This window comes from Tenrec ecaudatus, chromosome 14 (assembly GCF_050624435.1).
Source record: "Tenrec ecaudatus isolate mTenEca1 chromosome 14, mTenEca1.hap1, whole genome shotgun sequence".
NCBI classification, from domain to species: domain Eukaryota; kingdom Metazoa; phylum Chordata; class Mammalia; order Afrosoricida; family Tenrecidae; genus Tenrec; species Tenrec ecaudatus.
Window position 1 is genome coordinate 49918007 of NC_134543.1, and position 13188 is coordinate 49931194.

Below are 13188 nucleotides of genomic sequence, written 5' to 3' on the forward strand. Positions count from 1 at the left end.
TCTTCTCTAAATCCCACTCTATTTCTCACAAGGAAAGATTTGTTCTACCTCATGTGGGCTTTGTTTTTTTTTTAATTTCTCTCCAAAACCTGCCCACTCTCCCAGCCACTCAAAGTTGACAACTCATCACAACAAGTCTCGGTCTTTTTTGGAACCTGGACTCTTTTTCAGAATCGGAGGGAAGGTTTGAGTTCTCTGTCCCAGAAAGCTGTCTGAGAGCACACATACACAAATTTGCCCAAAACTTCAGGAGCCATTTCAGGGCTGGTCATTAAGAACACCTGTCATTGCAGCTCCTCTATTTTGCCCTTCCCCTTCACACTGACTGACCCTGCCTGTTAGACCTTTCTTCTCCAACCCCCTTACACAACTACACGATTCCCATACCTACTCCCACATCAACAGAAAGGAGCTCAAGTGGGATGGTGGGTTAAGTGTTGCACTGCTAACTTCAAGGCCAGTGGTTCAAACTCACTAGCTGTTCCTCTGAAGAAAAATGAGGCTTTCTATTCCTATAAAGAGTGACAACCCTGGAAACTCTAAGAGTCAAAATCAACTTGCTGGCAGTGGGTTCAGTTTTAGGTTACTCCATCAATATACCAAATGGCTACTTATATGCCTCCTTTGGTCCCCAGTTCCTGTCCTGGGGCACTTACAGTCCTCCTTGTCTCCATCTGGAGGGGAGTAGTCTGATTCCTCCCCGTGTCCTTCACAAAGCATGCAGCACGAAGTGTTGGTGTGGGGCAGAGGTTCACAGAAGTGAATATCCAGTCTAAAGACTGAAAAGAACTAGACAAGCAGTCTTCAAGAAGGGCATCCTGCTTGGGAGAGTGGAGCAGCCGTGGAAAAGAGGCGGATCCTCCGTGAAATAGACCGACACGTGGCTCCAACAGGACTGAGGCTCACACAGGGCCGGGCAGTTTCCTTCTGTTGTGCAGAGACCAGGCTCAGAGTCTGAACCATGGCAAGGGCACAAATAACAAGTCAATCAGCCAGCATCTCAACTGGAACGCTCCGACAGTGTGACTAATCAATATTTGGTCAGCTCAGGAAGTTGATGCAATTAAACAACTCCACCCTCCGTTTCCTGATCAAGCACTCTATCCTCTGAGAGGCTGTTATGTTTATTATTTTTTAAATGTTGGGTTTGTTTCTTGAATGGGGAGTGGCCACTCACATCTAGGTTACTATTCTGCAAAGAATATTTTGTGGTAAGTAGAAGCTCCCCCCCCCGCCCCCCAGGCAAGCTAAGACACTCCTGCGAAATATCCAATTTTAAAGAAAACCCTAATGACCAGTCATGGGTAAACAGACACTTCCACAATAGTTTCTTACCTTGATACTGTCAGCTTAAGGAGTGTGAAACCAACTTTCGTGTTGCTAATAACCTCCGGCACACAACAACTGAGGCATGAAGGCCTTCAGTTAGAGGTAAGGTGACCTCCCCCCAACTCTCATTTGCAAAAGCCAGACCACATCCTTTAAAATAAATACTAGAATACACAGACACTAAGTCCCAACACGAAACACTGTAGCCTGGCCTGTAATTCTTTACTACATTGAACATAGCTGCCCAGGGTCATGTGTACATAGATTAAAGGGGAATAAAAAACTGACACTAAGGACATTACTGCTAAGCAGGCCCGTCCACACCCAGACTCCAAAGCCGCCTCCATCGGGCACCGCCCAGAGGGCCCAGGTACTTCAATTACGAACAATTACAGAAAACCCCACCAAAAAGACCAGAGACCTACGATCAGATTCCAGCGTTGGGTTAACAGATGGCCGAACAGCAGAACCACGTGGGCCCAAGTCCACAAAAATGTGGTCAGTCAGAAATGACCCCAAACCTCTGGTAACTGGCCTATACTCCTTTTCCCCACTGCCAACCTCATAAACGGGACCATCAGTCCCGATAAAGTCGCATTAATCACACTTTACACAGTGCTGGAGTTTGTGACTTGTGGCTCCAACCTTTTCCTTTTAATCCACGTGTAGGGAAACCCGGCAGCCTACTAACTACTCAGCGGGTTGGTGTGTGCGCGCGCTGTGTTCGCTAAAGATGACAGCACTTTAGCTCTAAGGACTGCTTCAATCTTCAAAGTACTTTCACAAACATCTCATCAGCCTTCTTTAAGCTCCTAAACTCATGAGCCCCTTGGCCCTTTGCACCAGCTACTCCCCCTCTGCTCAAGCCTGTCCGCTGTGGTATCCCCATCTGGGCCCAAAAGGCACCAGTGTCACACCACTCAATGGTTTTGCACCTCGCCATCTCTAACCATTGTGCAGAAAAGGAGGCCACGGTTTAGAAATGAAAACCAGCTCATTAAAAAAAAAAAAAAAGGAAAACCAGCTCATGATTACAGGAAGGGAGCCCAGTGTTTCCTTTATGCGCCATAAACTCAAAACATGCCACATTTTAAATGATAGCCTCGAGGAAATAAAAAAATACCAATATTCTCTAGGAAAATTGTGAAGATGGGGCAGGACTGGGAAATGTTTCGTTCACAGAGTCAGAGCTACGGCACCACCAAGTCTATGACATGCCAAGAGCGACCAGAACCAAGAATTGTCCTTACAATCTGTCCACGGGATTCGAGCCACTGCCATTCATGTGCCTGCAGCGTCTTACCCCAGGAGCGGACCTTCATTCCCTTACCAGTAAGACTATTTTAGAAAGCAAATCAAAAGACAATCTGACAATCCCCCACCAAAAAGCCTGTTGCAATGAACTAAACAAAATCCAAGGGCAAAGTAAAACCCAAGAGGCCTAGGGTTCACATTCCAGTGGACGCTTTAAATCTGTTCATTCAGCGAGTCACACAATGCCTTTGAGGACATTAACATATCTATAATCATTTTTTTCTCTGTTGAGTGGAACATACAGGTGAGACAGATATTAAACACCCAAAGATAATCTAACAGGGCGTTCTCTAATTCCTGCCGTAACTAAGAAAACAGCAACTGTAAGTTGCTCCAATGTGCTTAAAATCGTGATGGAAGAAAAGGCAAACCAAAGTCCAAACCCCTCTCTGGGCTGCCGGTCTGTCTACAGACTATTCAAAACCTCTGTTTGGATGTCTAGCAAGTAACTTCAGCTCAACATGTGAAAAATCAAAATCCTGACTCCCTCTGCATGCTCCTCCACCAGCCGCCCCCCACAACCATCTTCCCACCTTGGTAACCGACAAGCCCATTTTCCCAAATGTGAAAGGAAAAGTGCTGGGTTATTCTCCATCTCCTCCTTTCTCCCACAAATGACACCAGCACACTCTGTTGGCTCTGCCTTCAAAACGTACTGAGACTCCAACTGCTTCTCACCAACCAACTTCTCCATGGCTGGTCCCCTGTGCAAAGCCACCACGTCCCTTGGATCGCCCCAGTGCCTCCTCTAGCCTCAGATTCCACTTTTGCTCACCATATGGTCTACACAGGCCCAGTTGGAGAAGTTCCATCTCATTTTATGTGCCATGTCCTTCAGGGGTTTCCCCGAACTGGCCACCTTTTGCCTCTTGTTTCCTATTTTTCTCTCTGGCCCTTTAAAGCTCACTGTAGCACATCAACTCTGACCACAGTCGAATTAAACCACCAGAAAAACAGACCTGCCTCAGTTTTTACACTTGCTGCTGTTCCCTTTGCTATGCCCACCCCACTGACCCCTGACATTTTTATCTGTCACTCTGCCGCCTTTCAGGCTCCACTCAACTGTCCTCCTAGACTATTCTATGCAAGTGAAAGAGTATCAAGTCCCCCTCTCTGAAAAACACCAGCTCTAAGTTCACTTTGGGATCCACTGGGCCCAAGACAGGAAGCAGGCTTCAGACAGACTTGGGGAGTCCTTTGATGGGTCTAGTCAACACAACATGTTCTAAAAGAGTGGGAGTTTTTCTCCTGCAACTCAAATTCTCTTTTGCTTCTGATAAGCATCATTAAGTTATTCATGCTTTTTAGGATCACTACCCATAAACGTTAGTTGGGTAGTCTAAAGTGAATTATCATTCTCCCCTAAATTCTTTTTTACTTTTTAAATTCCATTCCCAAACTAGAAGATTTATAGATAGCCATCTACATTTTACTAGATATCTAGAAACTATTTTTTTTTTAAGATCCTCTAAAGAAAGCAGAGTTGATGGGTTTCAGGTAACAAATCTCAAACCCTGATTCTCTTTTCTGTCCCCACCAACCTTCTCCCCAGATCTTAGTTTCAAATAAACTTGTTAGACAGCAAACCTATTAAGACAGGCCCCAAACAACCTTGTCCCAAAGCAAAGACCTAAAAAAGGGGGGGACATCAAACTCTAAACAAAGATTATCAAAGGCCCCATGTAGTCCAACGTCTGAAAATCACTTTTGCCTCATTTACTTTTCTAGTTTTCCCAACCTTCTCTACCCCAGTCTTCAGTGTGGGGGGGCGCAGGGTGGGACACAATAAACTGTAGTAGGATGCTTCCTGATCACCCTCGGGTGGAAAGCAAAGCACACCTGCATTTGTTTTGGAGCTTTGTAATGAGGTGGAACTTCGCCTGAGGGTATGATACTCCCAGGGGTGGGGGTGGGAGTTTTTTGGTTTTTTTTAACACACACCTCAGCAGACCATGCGGTCAAGTTTACCAAAGTAACCTGGATTATATTCCATCCCTCTGAAAAGCATCTGAGAGAACGATGAGGCTATTGCTTCTGTAAACAACAAATTGCCCCAACGCTCTTCTGTGATGGGGAGGTTGCTCGGATGGAGTGGAGTAGATGGCAGGAGGTTGTTTTTCGGTGTGAAAAGCATCCTGCCTCTCTTCAAGAATGAGTTAGTTGGTTACCTGTTACTATGGTGACAGGCACCCTATTAACAGATAATTTGCCACTTCACTGAGGATTCAGACATTCTTTAGCTTTTTATCTGGAAGGAGCAGTAGAACCAATTATGGAGTATATTTATAAACATGTTAAAGAAGTGGTTCTTGACAATTGCTTAGCTTATAGGGAAAAATATGAAGGGATTAAGAGAGCAGAAGAAAATAAACCTGTCAGACATGCAGAGCTTTGTACTGTCTCTGAACATAGCTCTAGATTTTTTCCAAAAACAACAGGTTTCCAGATTGGTCATGCATCAGAAAATCCATACACCCACCAAGTTCAGGTGCAGTAACTTGGCTGGGAAGTAAATTCCTCCAGGAACAGGAAGCAACCAGGGAAAGCAGTAACTCAAGCCTGAGAGGGCTAAGAACTAGCAGTGAGAGAAGGCGCATCTCCACAAATTCTGAAACAGAAACACGGAGCACTAATTCCTGACAACAAGCCTTAGTTAATTAGGGACTCAGGAAAACTTCTTTATCTTGATAAAGGCATCTATGAGTACAGCAGCAACATATGTTTAAGTTCCCACCTAAAACCAAGAACGACAACACAAAGATGCTAGTCACCAGCATATTACAAAAATCAAGATTAAAATACTGAAGAGACAAAAATCTGCCATTGTTGGGGACACTACATATCATCAGACTCTTTCAAGTTAAACATTAAAATAAAACATTATTTGGTCAAATATTAAGTTCAATAAAAGAGCCCAACAAAATACCAACATTAAAAAAAGCTGACCAATGCAACAGCACGATAATTAGAAAACGCACAGCAACGCTTTGTCTTCTCTTGGACTTCTCATCCAGACAGACCGACTGTTAGGAAAGCACAGCAAGTTTGGGGAGGGTCATGGCAACGAGGAAGGTCACCAGCAGCTCCTCAAGAGAAAGATGGGGCTTCCTACTTCCTGTCTAGAACCTTCTAAAGTGGTCATGTCAGAGCAGTCTGAAAGGCTTGCTGCTACATCTCCCTCAGAGCAGTTGGTGGGCTTGAATACCAAGCTACCATACTTTCACTTGGTAAAACTAAAAACAAACAAAAAAAAACTCACTGCCACGAGTGAGTGGTGACCCTCGAGGACTAGGCAGAACCGCTCTTATGGATTTATTTCCTATGGAAGTAGAACACCTCACTTTCTCCCTAGGAGGAGCTAAAGGACACCATAGGCTTTCATGAACAAGAATGTATAATACCAGTTCCTCAGTTCGGTACTGCACGGAAGGGAAGATGAAGATGTCAATAGAAGCAGTAATGTGAAGGGCAAGGGGGTATATGAGAAATCTGTTTTGATTAGACCAGAGCATGCACAATGCTACAGATAAGAGCCTGCAACACAGGGAGTCCAAGATAGAAAAACCTTTCAGGGCCAACAATGAGAGTGGAGATACCAGGAGGATTAGGGGAGGGTGGGGGGGCGGAAAGGGGTAATTGATAACAAGGATCAAACTAGAACCCCCTCCCAGTGGGATGAATAACGTAAAAGTGGGTGAGTGGCGACAGAGGATGATGTAAACTATGGAAAAAATAATCTATAACTTATCAAGGGTTCATAAAGGAGGGGGAGGAAATGGGGAGCTGATATTCAGGGGCTCAAGAGGGAAGAGAATGCTCTGAAAATGATGGCGGCATATGTGCAAATGTGCTTGACACATTGGAGGAATATATGGATTGTGATGAGATGTAAGAGCCCCCAATTAAAGTATTGTTTTAAAAATCTGTTTCATGCACATTTTTTTGTAAACTTAAATTCCTTTTTAATAAAAGCCTATTTAGGAAAAAAAAATCTATGTGGAGAAAAGATGCCAAAATTAAAAGACTAGCAATAGATCAAGAGGGGGAACAATCTGTAATATGCATAAGGAATTGATTTCCATGACATACAGTGCACAGACCCAATCCAAAGGCGGACACAAGGTAAAGGAGAACAATAAATTGCCATGCTATTAGTGTAAAACAGACCATGTGATTTCCAAATACAACAGACACACGGAAATATGTAGCACACCCAGCAAACTGGATATTTGGGAAGACTATGGATATATTATATGTATTTCAAGGGTTGCTTGAATTTCTGAACAAATACATATATCTTATAATTTTACAAGTCATTTTAGAAGAAAAAATTAAATGAGCCAAACTGCAGGCATCTGAGTACCACTGCAGGATTTTAGAGAATGCAGTCAGATTAGAATTTTGTTTTGTTTTACTACTTACTTTGTCTACAATATCTTATTGGCACATAATTCACATATCATACAATTTCAGCATTATTAGCATTTTTTGACAGATCTCTGGATACTAGAGGCACCAACCTGGAAGCAAGTATTGATTCCTTGCTCCATTCAACCAAGGTTTTGCACCAACTGAGACTTGGCACGAAGGTAAGCATTAAAGCCGTTTATGAATGTTGCACGTTGTCTGTACAAAAGGGGACATGCATCCATTTTAGGCTGTAGTGCAAGGGAGAAAGCGGAAGGTACCTGTCTGTTTTATCCTTCGGGGAAGGGGACTACGGTATATGGAAAACACCTGCCATTTTAAGGCCCCTGTGGACAATATCCTTCGGAGGCGTCCACTCGCACTGTTACAAAGTGCCCAGGTAATCCTGATGAAAGTATGATCCATTTTTTGGCAACTCATTGAAAAGAAGGCTAAGGCCCATATCACAACTTTGTTCTTCTGACTAACCATCTCATTTTCAATATTCTTTTACTTTGGGAAGTTCATGTCCTAACCATTTCTGAATGAAGAACTTCATCAGTGGCCCTGGGATTGCTTTCCCAGTCACATCAGCCCACAGAGGTGGAGACCAGCCCCCTGCTGATGTCAAATGTGCGCTGGGTGATAAACTCCACTCAAAACAAAGCCCGCTGCCATCAAGTTGATTCTAATTCATCACAGCCCCACAGAGTTTCTGAGGCTGTAAATCTTCCTGGGGAAGCCTCACCTTTCTCTTCAGCAGTTGCTGGGTTTGAACTGCACACCTTAGTCAGCAGTCCACCTGTTAGCAGATAGCACCACCAAAACCAAACTCACTGCCATCAGTCGATGCTGACTCGCAGGAACCCTGTATAAGAACAGGGCAGAGCTGTGCCCTGTGAGTTTCCACCACCAGTCCTGTGGAAATCTCCCTTTCTTCCCTGGTTGGTCCCAAGGCCAGATGTTCCACACAGCCCTTTCTCTTGTCCTCATCACCCAGGTGTATGTCAGTGGTACACGAGGGAGTCAAATCCGCCAGTCGATCCTCAGAGAAAGCCGAGGCTTGCCATTCCCACAGTTACCGTCCTGGAATCTCACAGGGGCAAATCTACTCAATGGGAATGAGTGTGGTTGGTTCCAGAAGTCAGTGGATGCACACCAGTCGCTCTGTCTCTGACGTCTGGCAATTTTCGAAAACTCTTGACAAACTCGAGGGGCAGAGCTAGTTTTTATCAGAAGGCAATCCCCAATTGATGGTAGAGCTCCATTCCAACAACTCTGTAAATTGATGTTAAGTTGAATACCCCACCCCCGCAGTTTTCATGATTACTGCCTTTTATTATCAATAGCAATATAAATTCAACCTTTAAAAAAAATCTTTAGAGACTGGCATAAGAATGGTATCAGCCTGTAGAACTATATGTAGAATGAGTAACTAACGAAAAGAGGGGCGGGATAAGATGTACTTGAGAAAACAAAAAAAGGTGTTTGTTCATAAACGTGGCCCCTGGTACCTGAAAAACGTTCAGTCACGGCTACCTGAACAACAGGGTGAGGTCCAGGAGGACTCTTCACAGAGCTTCCAAAGGGCAGATGCCCACGCCCCAGGCCAGCACTCCCACTGGGCCTGGGCCTGGGCCTGGGCCTCACAGACCCACCCTCATGGCCATGGGAGAGTAAGTGCACCATGGCTCCCAGGTGACCCCTCAGGGTCTGGTCAGTGCCCACTCACCGGCCGCAGGTGTGATTTTGAGCTTAGGAAATAGTAGCAAGGGTCAACTTGTTTACAGCAAGGCAGTGCCACACCTCACCCTCCAGATCCATTTTTGTTGAAAGATGAATAAAAAAGAAGTATGACAATACCTAACAGCCAGCAAAACTACTGTTTGATGAGTCATATTAAAGATATTTTTAATTATGATTTAATCCAAATTGTTTTTTTGTACTTGACACGTTCCCATTTTATCAGAGCCATCTGCTTTCCCAACAGTAACCCAGTTTCAAAGAAAAGTTTTAATAAAGACGATGTACACAAAAATTTTAAACTTTCTCAACTTAATGCGTGCAGTGGGCAATGCCATGGCAGAGGCGGACTGGCTTCTGCAGCAGGACCTGTGGCAGAGGGCACTGAGGGGTTAACTCCTCCCTGAGAGAAGCCCTGACCAGGTAGCTTCTGTCCACTGCTGGGGATCTGCTTAAATACACTACCACAGGCAATGGCATAGTTCTCGTCTTCAAAGAGTTCGCATGGGAATGAAATGAAAAACCAATGGCGAGAAAAAACAAAACAAACTCTTCCAAATTCTATATGTTTGTCCGGATCATAGAGAATAGACCTGGGCTACCTCCCACGGTCAATCCTGAGTGTGAAAAGCACTTCATTGCCAGGCAGGAGGTAATGAGATAGCTAGTTATTAGAAGTTACAACTACTCAAAGAACAACTCTCTTGAACACAAAAGAGACGGGAAAGAGACAACAAATAATAGCTGCCAAAAACCCATTTTGCACAAATATTTAATTTAGTCGGGGCATATCCGTACACATTGAAACTTTAGAAAGAAGCCATCTCACAAGAGCAGGGTCAAAAAGAAGCTGACCAGAGACCACCCAACATCCCGCTCAGCCACTGGCTCGGGGAACTCTGCAGCTTGCCCCAAGGCCGCCCGCCCTGAGGGCATGTGCGATATCGCTACAGGACGCTGAAACCTATTTCAGTCTGTAATGAACACGGTAGGTCTTTCTTGCTCTCTTTCCTCATAACCAGTTTCTTCTGAGCCCTAGCTTCCTGGAGAGGGGGAAATCCCACCCACAGCAAGTATCAATTTAAAAAACATCGGGTACTCCCAAACTTGCAGAAAAGGCAGTCAAAACCAACAGGTGACCCCAGAACAAAAGAACTTTGGTAAGGGAGCACAAACTCTTGGTCAAGAATCAGCAGCCTTCTCCAATGCGTGACCATTCCTCTGAAATCTGTTACATATTCATAATCCCCTCAATTTAGTTCCTGCTGTATGCCGATAAAACTTCAACACACATACCCCCAACTTCCCTGGTCCGTTTCAGGGGCTGGCTTGCCTTGGTGACTGTGGCCCCAGGTTGCTCCCTGCTTGATTGGCAGGGCCCCAGACTCAAGGTGACCCCAGGCACAACAGGAGGCAACACTGCCTGGTCCTGCATCATTTCCCTGATTGGTTACTGCTGAAACCAAGTGTGCTTCGTTTTAACAGGCTGCTTTTCAGAAGTAGATCACCAGGCCTTTCTTCCTCGTCTATCTTAATGAACGATCCACTGAAACTTGTTCATATCAGAGCAACATGCAAGCCTCCAGAGAAAAATGATTAGTATTTGCACATGAGGTGCATTAGCTGGGGATCGAACCAGGGCCTTCAGCATGGAAGGCAAGACTTCTATGACTCTTTATTCTGCAACTGCCTACTTATTCTAACAGGCATACTTGTTAGATTCCGTCAATTTGGCTGCAACTCAGCAACCCAATGCACATCACAACTCAACACCACAGGGTCCTGCACCGTCCTAACAATTGTTCTACGTGATCCCACTGGTGCAGCCACTCTATCAGCCCTCCCAACCAGGGGTGACTTTGTTCTTGTTGCCCTTTTGGACCAACCATGACGGCCTTACTCAGGGACTGGTTTCACCTGAGAGCATGTCCAAAATATGTGAGACAAAGTCTCACCAACCAGAGGACAGTTGGAAAGATGCTGACAAATTCTCAAACTAAATATGCCCAGGCAGGTCTTCCCACAGCGAGGTACCTCGTTGGTGCGCCCTATTTGCACACTGGCAGCTTCCAATCGCCATTTCAGCACCCTTCTCTTACATATTTGCACACAACAGACTGTTAGATCTCTCCTAGCATGAAATACAGCGACAGGAGCAAAGGGATAAGAAGTCCCAGCAAACGGTGGCATATACTAACCCTGGGCACCCAGTCCTGACGGAAGCTGATCTGCAGGATCTGAAGCTCACAACTTTCCTTACAGGAAATTTAGACAAACTGCAATTTGCACTACGTTCGCAAGATGCTGGTACAAAAGAAAACACCACTGATAACAGCCAAACATTGTACAGTAAATTCCATCATGGCCATGGACTACTACATGGCTTCACCGTGAACAGCACTTTCTCTCTTAACGGTGTCAACCCTGAAAAGGAGCTCAGCACACTCAGGAGTTAGGAGAGTCGGGGAGCAGTAAGAGGACTTGGGGCTAATCAAAGTGCTAACCACCGCACTGTCGTCATGGGAAAGCGAAGGATCATGCCAACACAGTTCTATGCAAGAAGAAATTGGGAGGGCTGGACTGTCAACTAGAAGTACAGTTTTTGCCTCTAAGAAAAGGGAGGGAGGAGATGGGGTGAGTGAAGAAGTAACTTTGCATAAACAAGTCTTAAAGAGCTATTTGACTCTATATATTTAATGCTTTGAAAAGACAAAATAAAAAAACTAGTGACAAGAGTTCAGAAAGTCTTAATTCACTATTTTAAAAAATAACATTTAGCGTTTCCCATTTTTTTCTCTTTTTATTTATTGTTGTCATGTTTTGTTTCATATTCTAAATTTGTTTATAGCCCCAAATATCTTTAGATATTTCCATGTAGCCCAGTTCAAGAAAAGAAAGCAGGCATGTTTGGAAACTGACTATGGTAGCAATTGTACAATTCTGCTTGATGTGAATGAACTATGGAATGATATTAACTCCCAATTAATAATCATTCTTAAAAAAAGAAAAAGCACACATTATCTTGCAGGAATTACCTCCAGTTTACACCAGATGACCCCGTGTCACCAGGGGGTTGCCCTTGGCAACTTTACTCTTTCCAAGAACTATACACAGACCATTGTCCCACTTCCTTGGTGAGAAACTGAAATGATCAACACAATGAACTTGAGAATGTGCACTCTGAGGCACATTCTTTCACACTTTTATAAGTGCCAACACTCAACGAAAAGTTTCCAGGGTATGTACACAATGCACACTATATTACTCGAACACGTTTTTATTTTACGTCCTTATATAGCTGTCAGCTAAATCCTATCTAGCTAAGAGTTACGGTGGTCAGAATACAAAACGTGTCCCGGAGAAGTAAACACTTTCGCATCCCTGGGTCCTTCCGAGGGATGGTCATCACTGGATGGAGAAGGAATCTGCAATTTACAGACAGACACGCCAGGCCAGCCAAGGCAGCTACACGTTTTCACTTATTCCCTTAAGAGTAATTTGATTTGTTTTGATTCAATATAGAATTATCTCTGGGCTTCGGAAAACTAAGCAAGGCTTGATGGTTTGTGGTTGGCAGGCAGGCAGGCAGGCAGGCAGCGTGGGGAAGCCCTAACCTACAAAGGGGTTCCTTTGGCACTTCAAGCAGAGGTGGTCCCGTCTACCTGAAGGCATGGTCTACATGTTCATTCTGTCTAACCCCACCCAGTAACACCTCCCTTGCTAGTTCATACACTTGGACGAGGACACACACACACACACACACACACACACACACACACACACACACATGCACTCTCTCTCTCTCTCTGAAATCTCAACTGGCAACCCAAAAAAAGCTGCTACCAAAAGAATTTTTCCTCCCTGAAAGTCAAATTATATTTTGCTAATTTACACAGAGAACATACTCCCACACTTACTGTCACTACACTCAAACCCTGTCACTAGAGCGCCTCCAGAAAACGCCACTCCATCTCTTGGGGCTCCTAGACCATGTGGATTGCCCCTGCAGAGAAGGGCCGCTGGCTTTCTTGCCATCTCACCCTCTGTTCTACCCGCCCCCAGCCACTTTTCAGCTGTTTTGAAACCGCTTGCCTTTTCCATCCGGAGCTACCTCCCCACCCCCAACAACACTATTTTAGGGTTCTGACAATTCTGTCCCTGACTAAATCTCCTCTGGGGAATCGCTACCTCATTATCACTATTAAAAACAGTCACTCCTAATACCAACTGTTAAGAATCTGGAAACTCGGTGTAACTTTGGGAATGCAAATCCCACCCTACCCAATCTAAAGACAGCTGCATTACAAATGGAATAACCCACACCCCAGGGCAGATCTCCAGCTCCCAAGTCTTTGTGCTCAATGTGAGCTACCGAATTATATTTTTAAATTGCAC

The 13188-nt window shown here is 44.6% G+C and overlaps 1 protein-coding gene across 3 annotated transcripts in view; it reads right to left on the minus strand.

The window, feature by feature from the left end:
* Window positions 1–13188, minus strand: part of FBXO34 (F-box protein 34) — a 75123-nt gene that overhangs the window by 19527 nt on the left and 42408 nt on the right. The gene's annotated exons all lie outside the window — the stretch shown is intronic.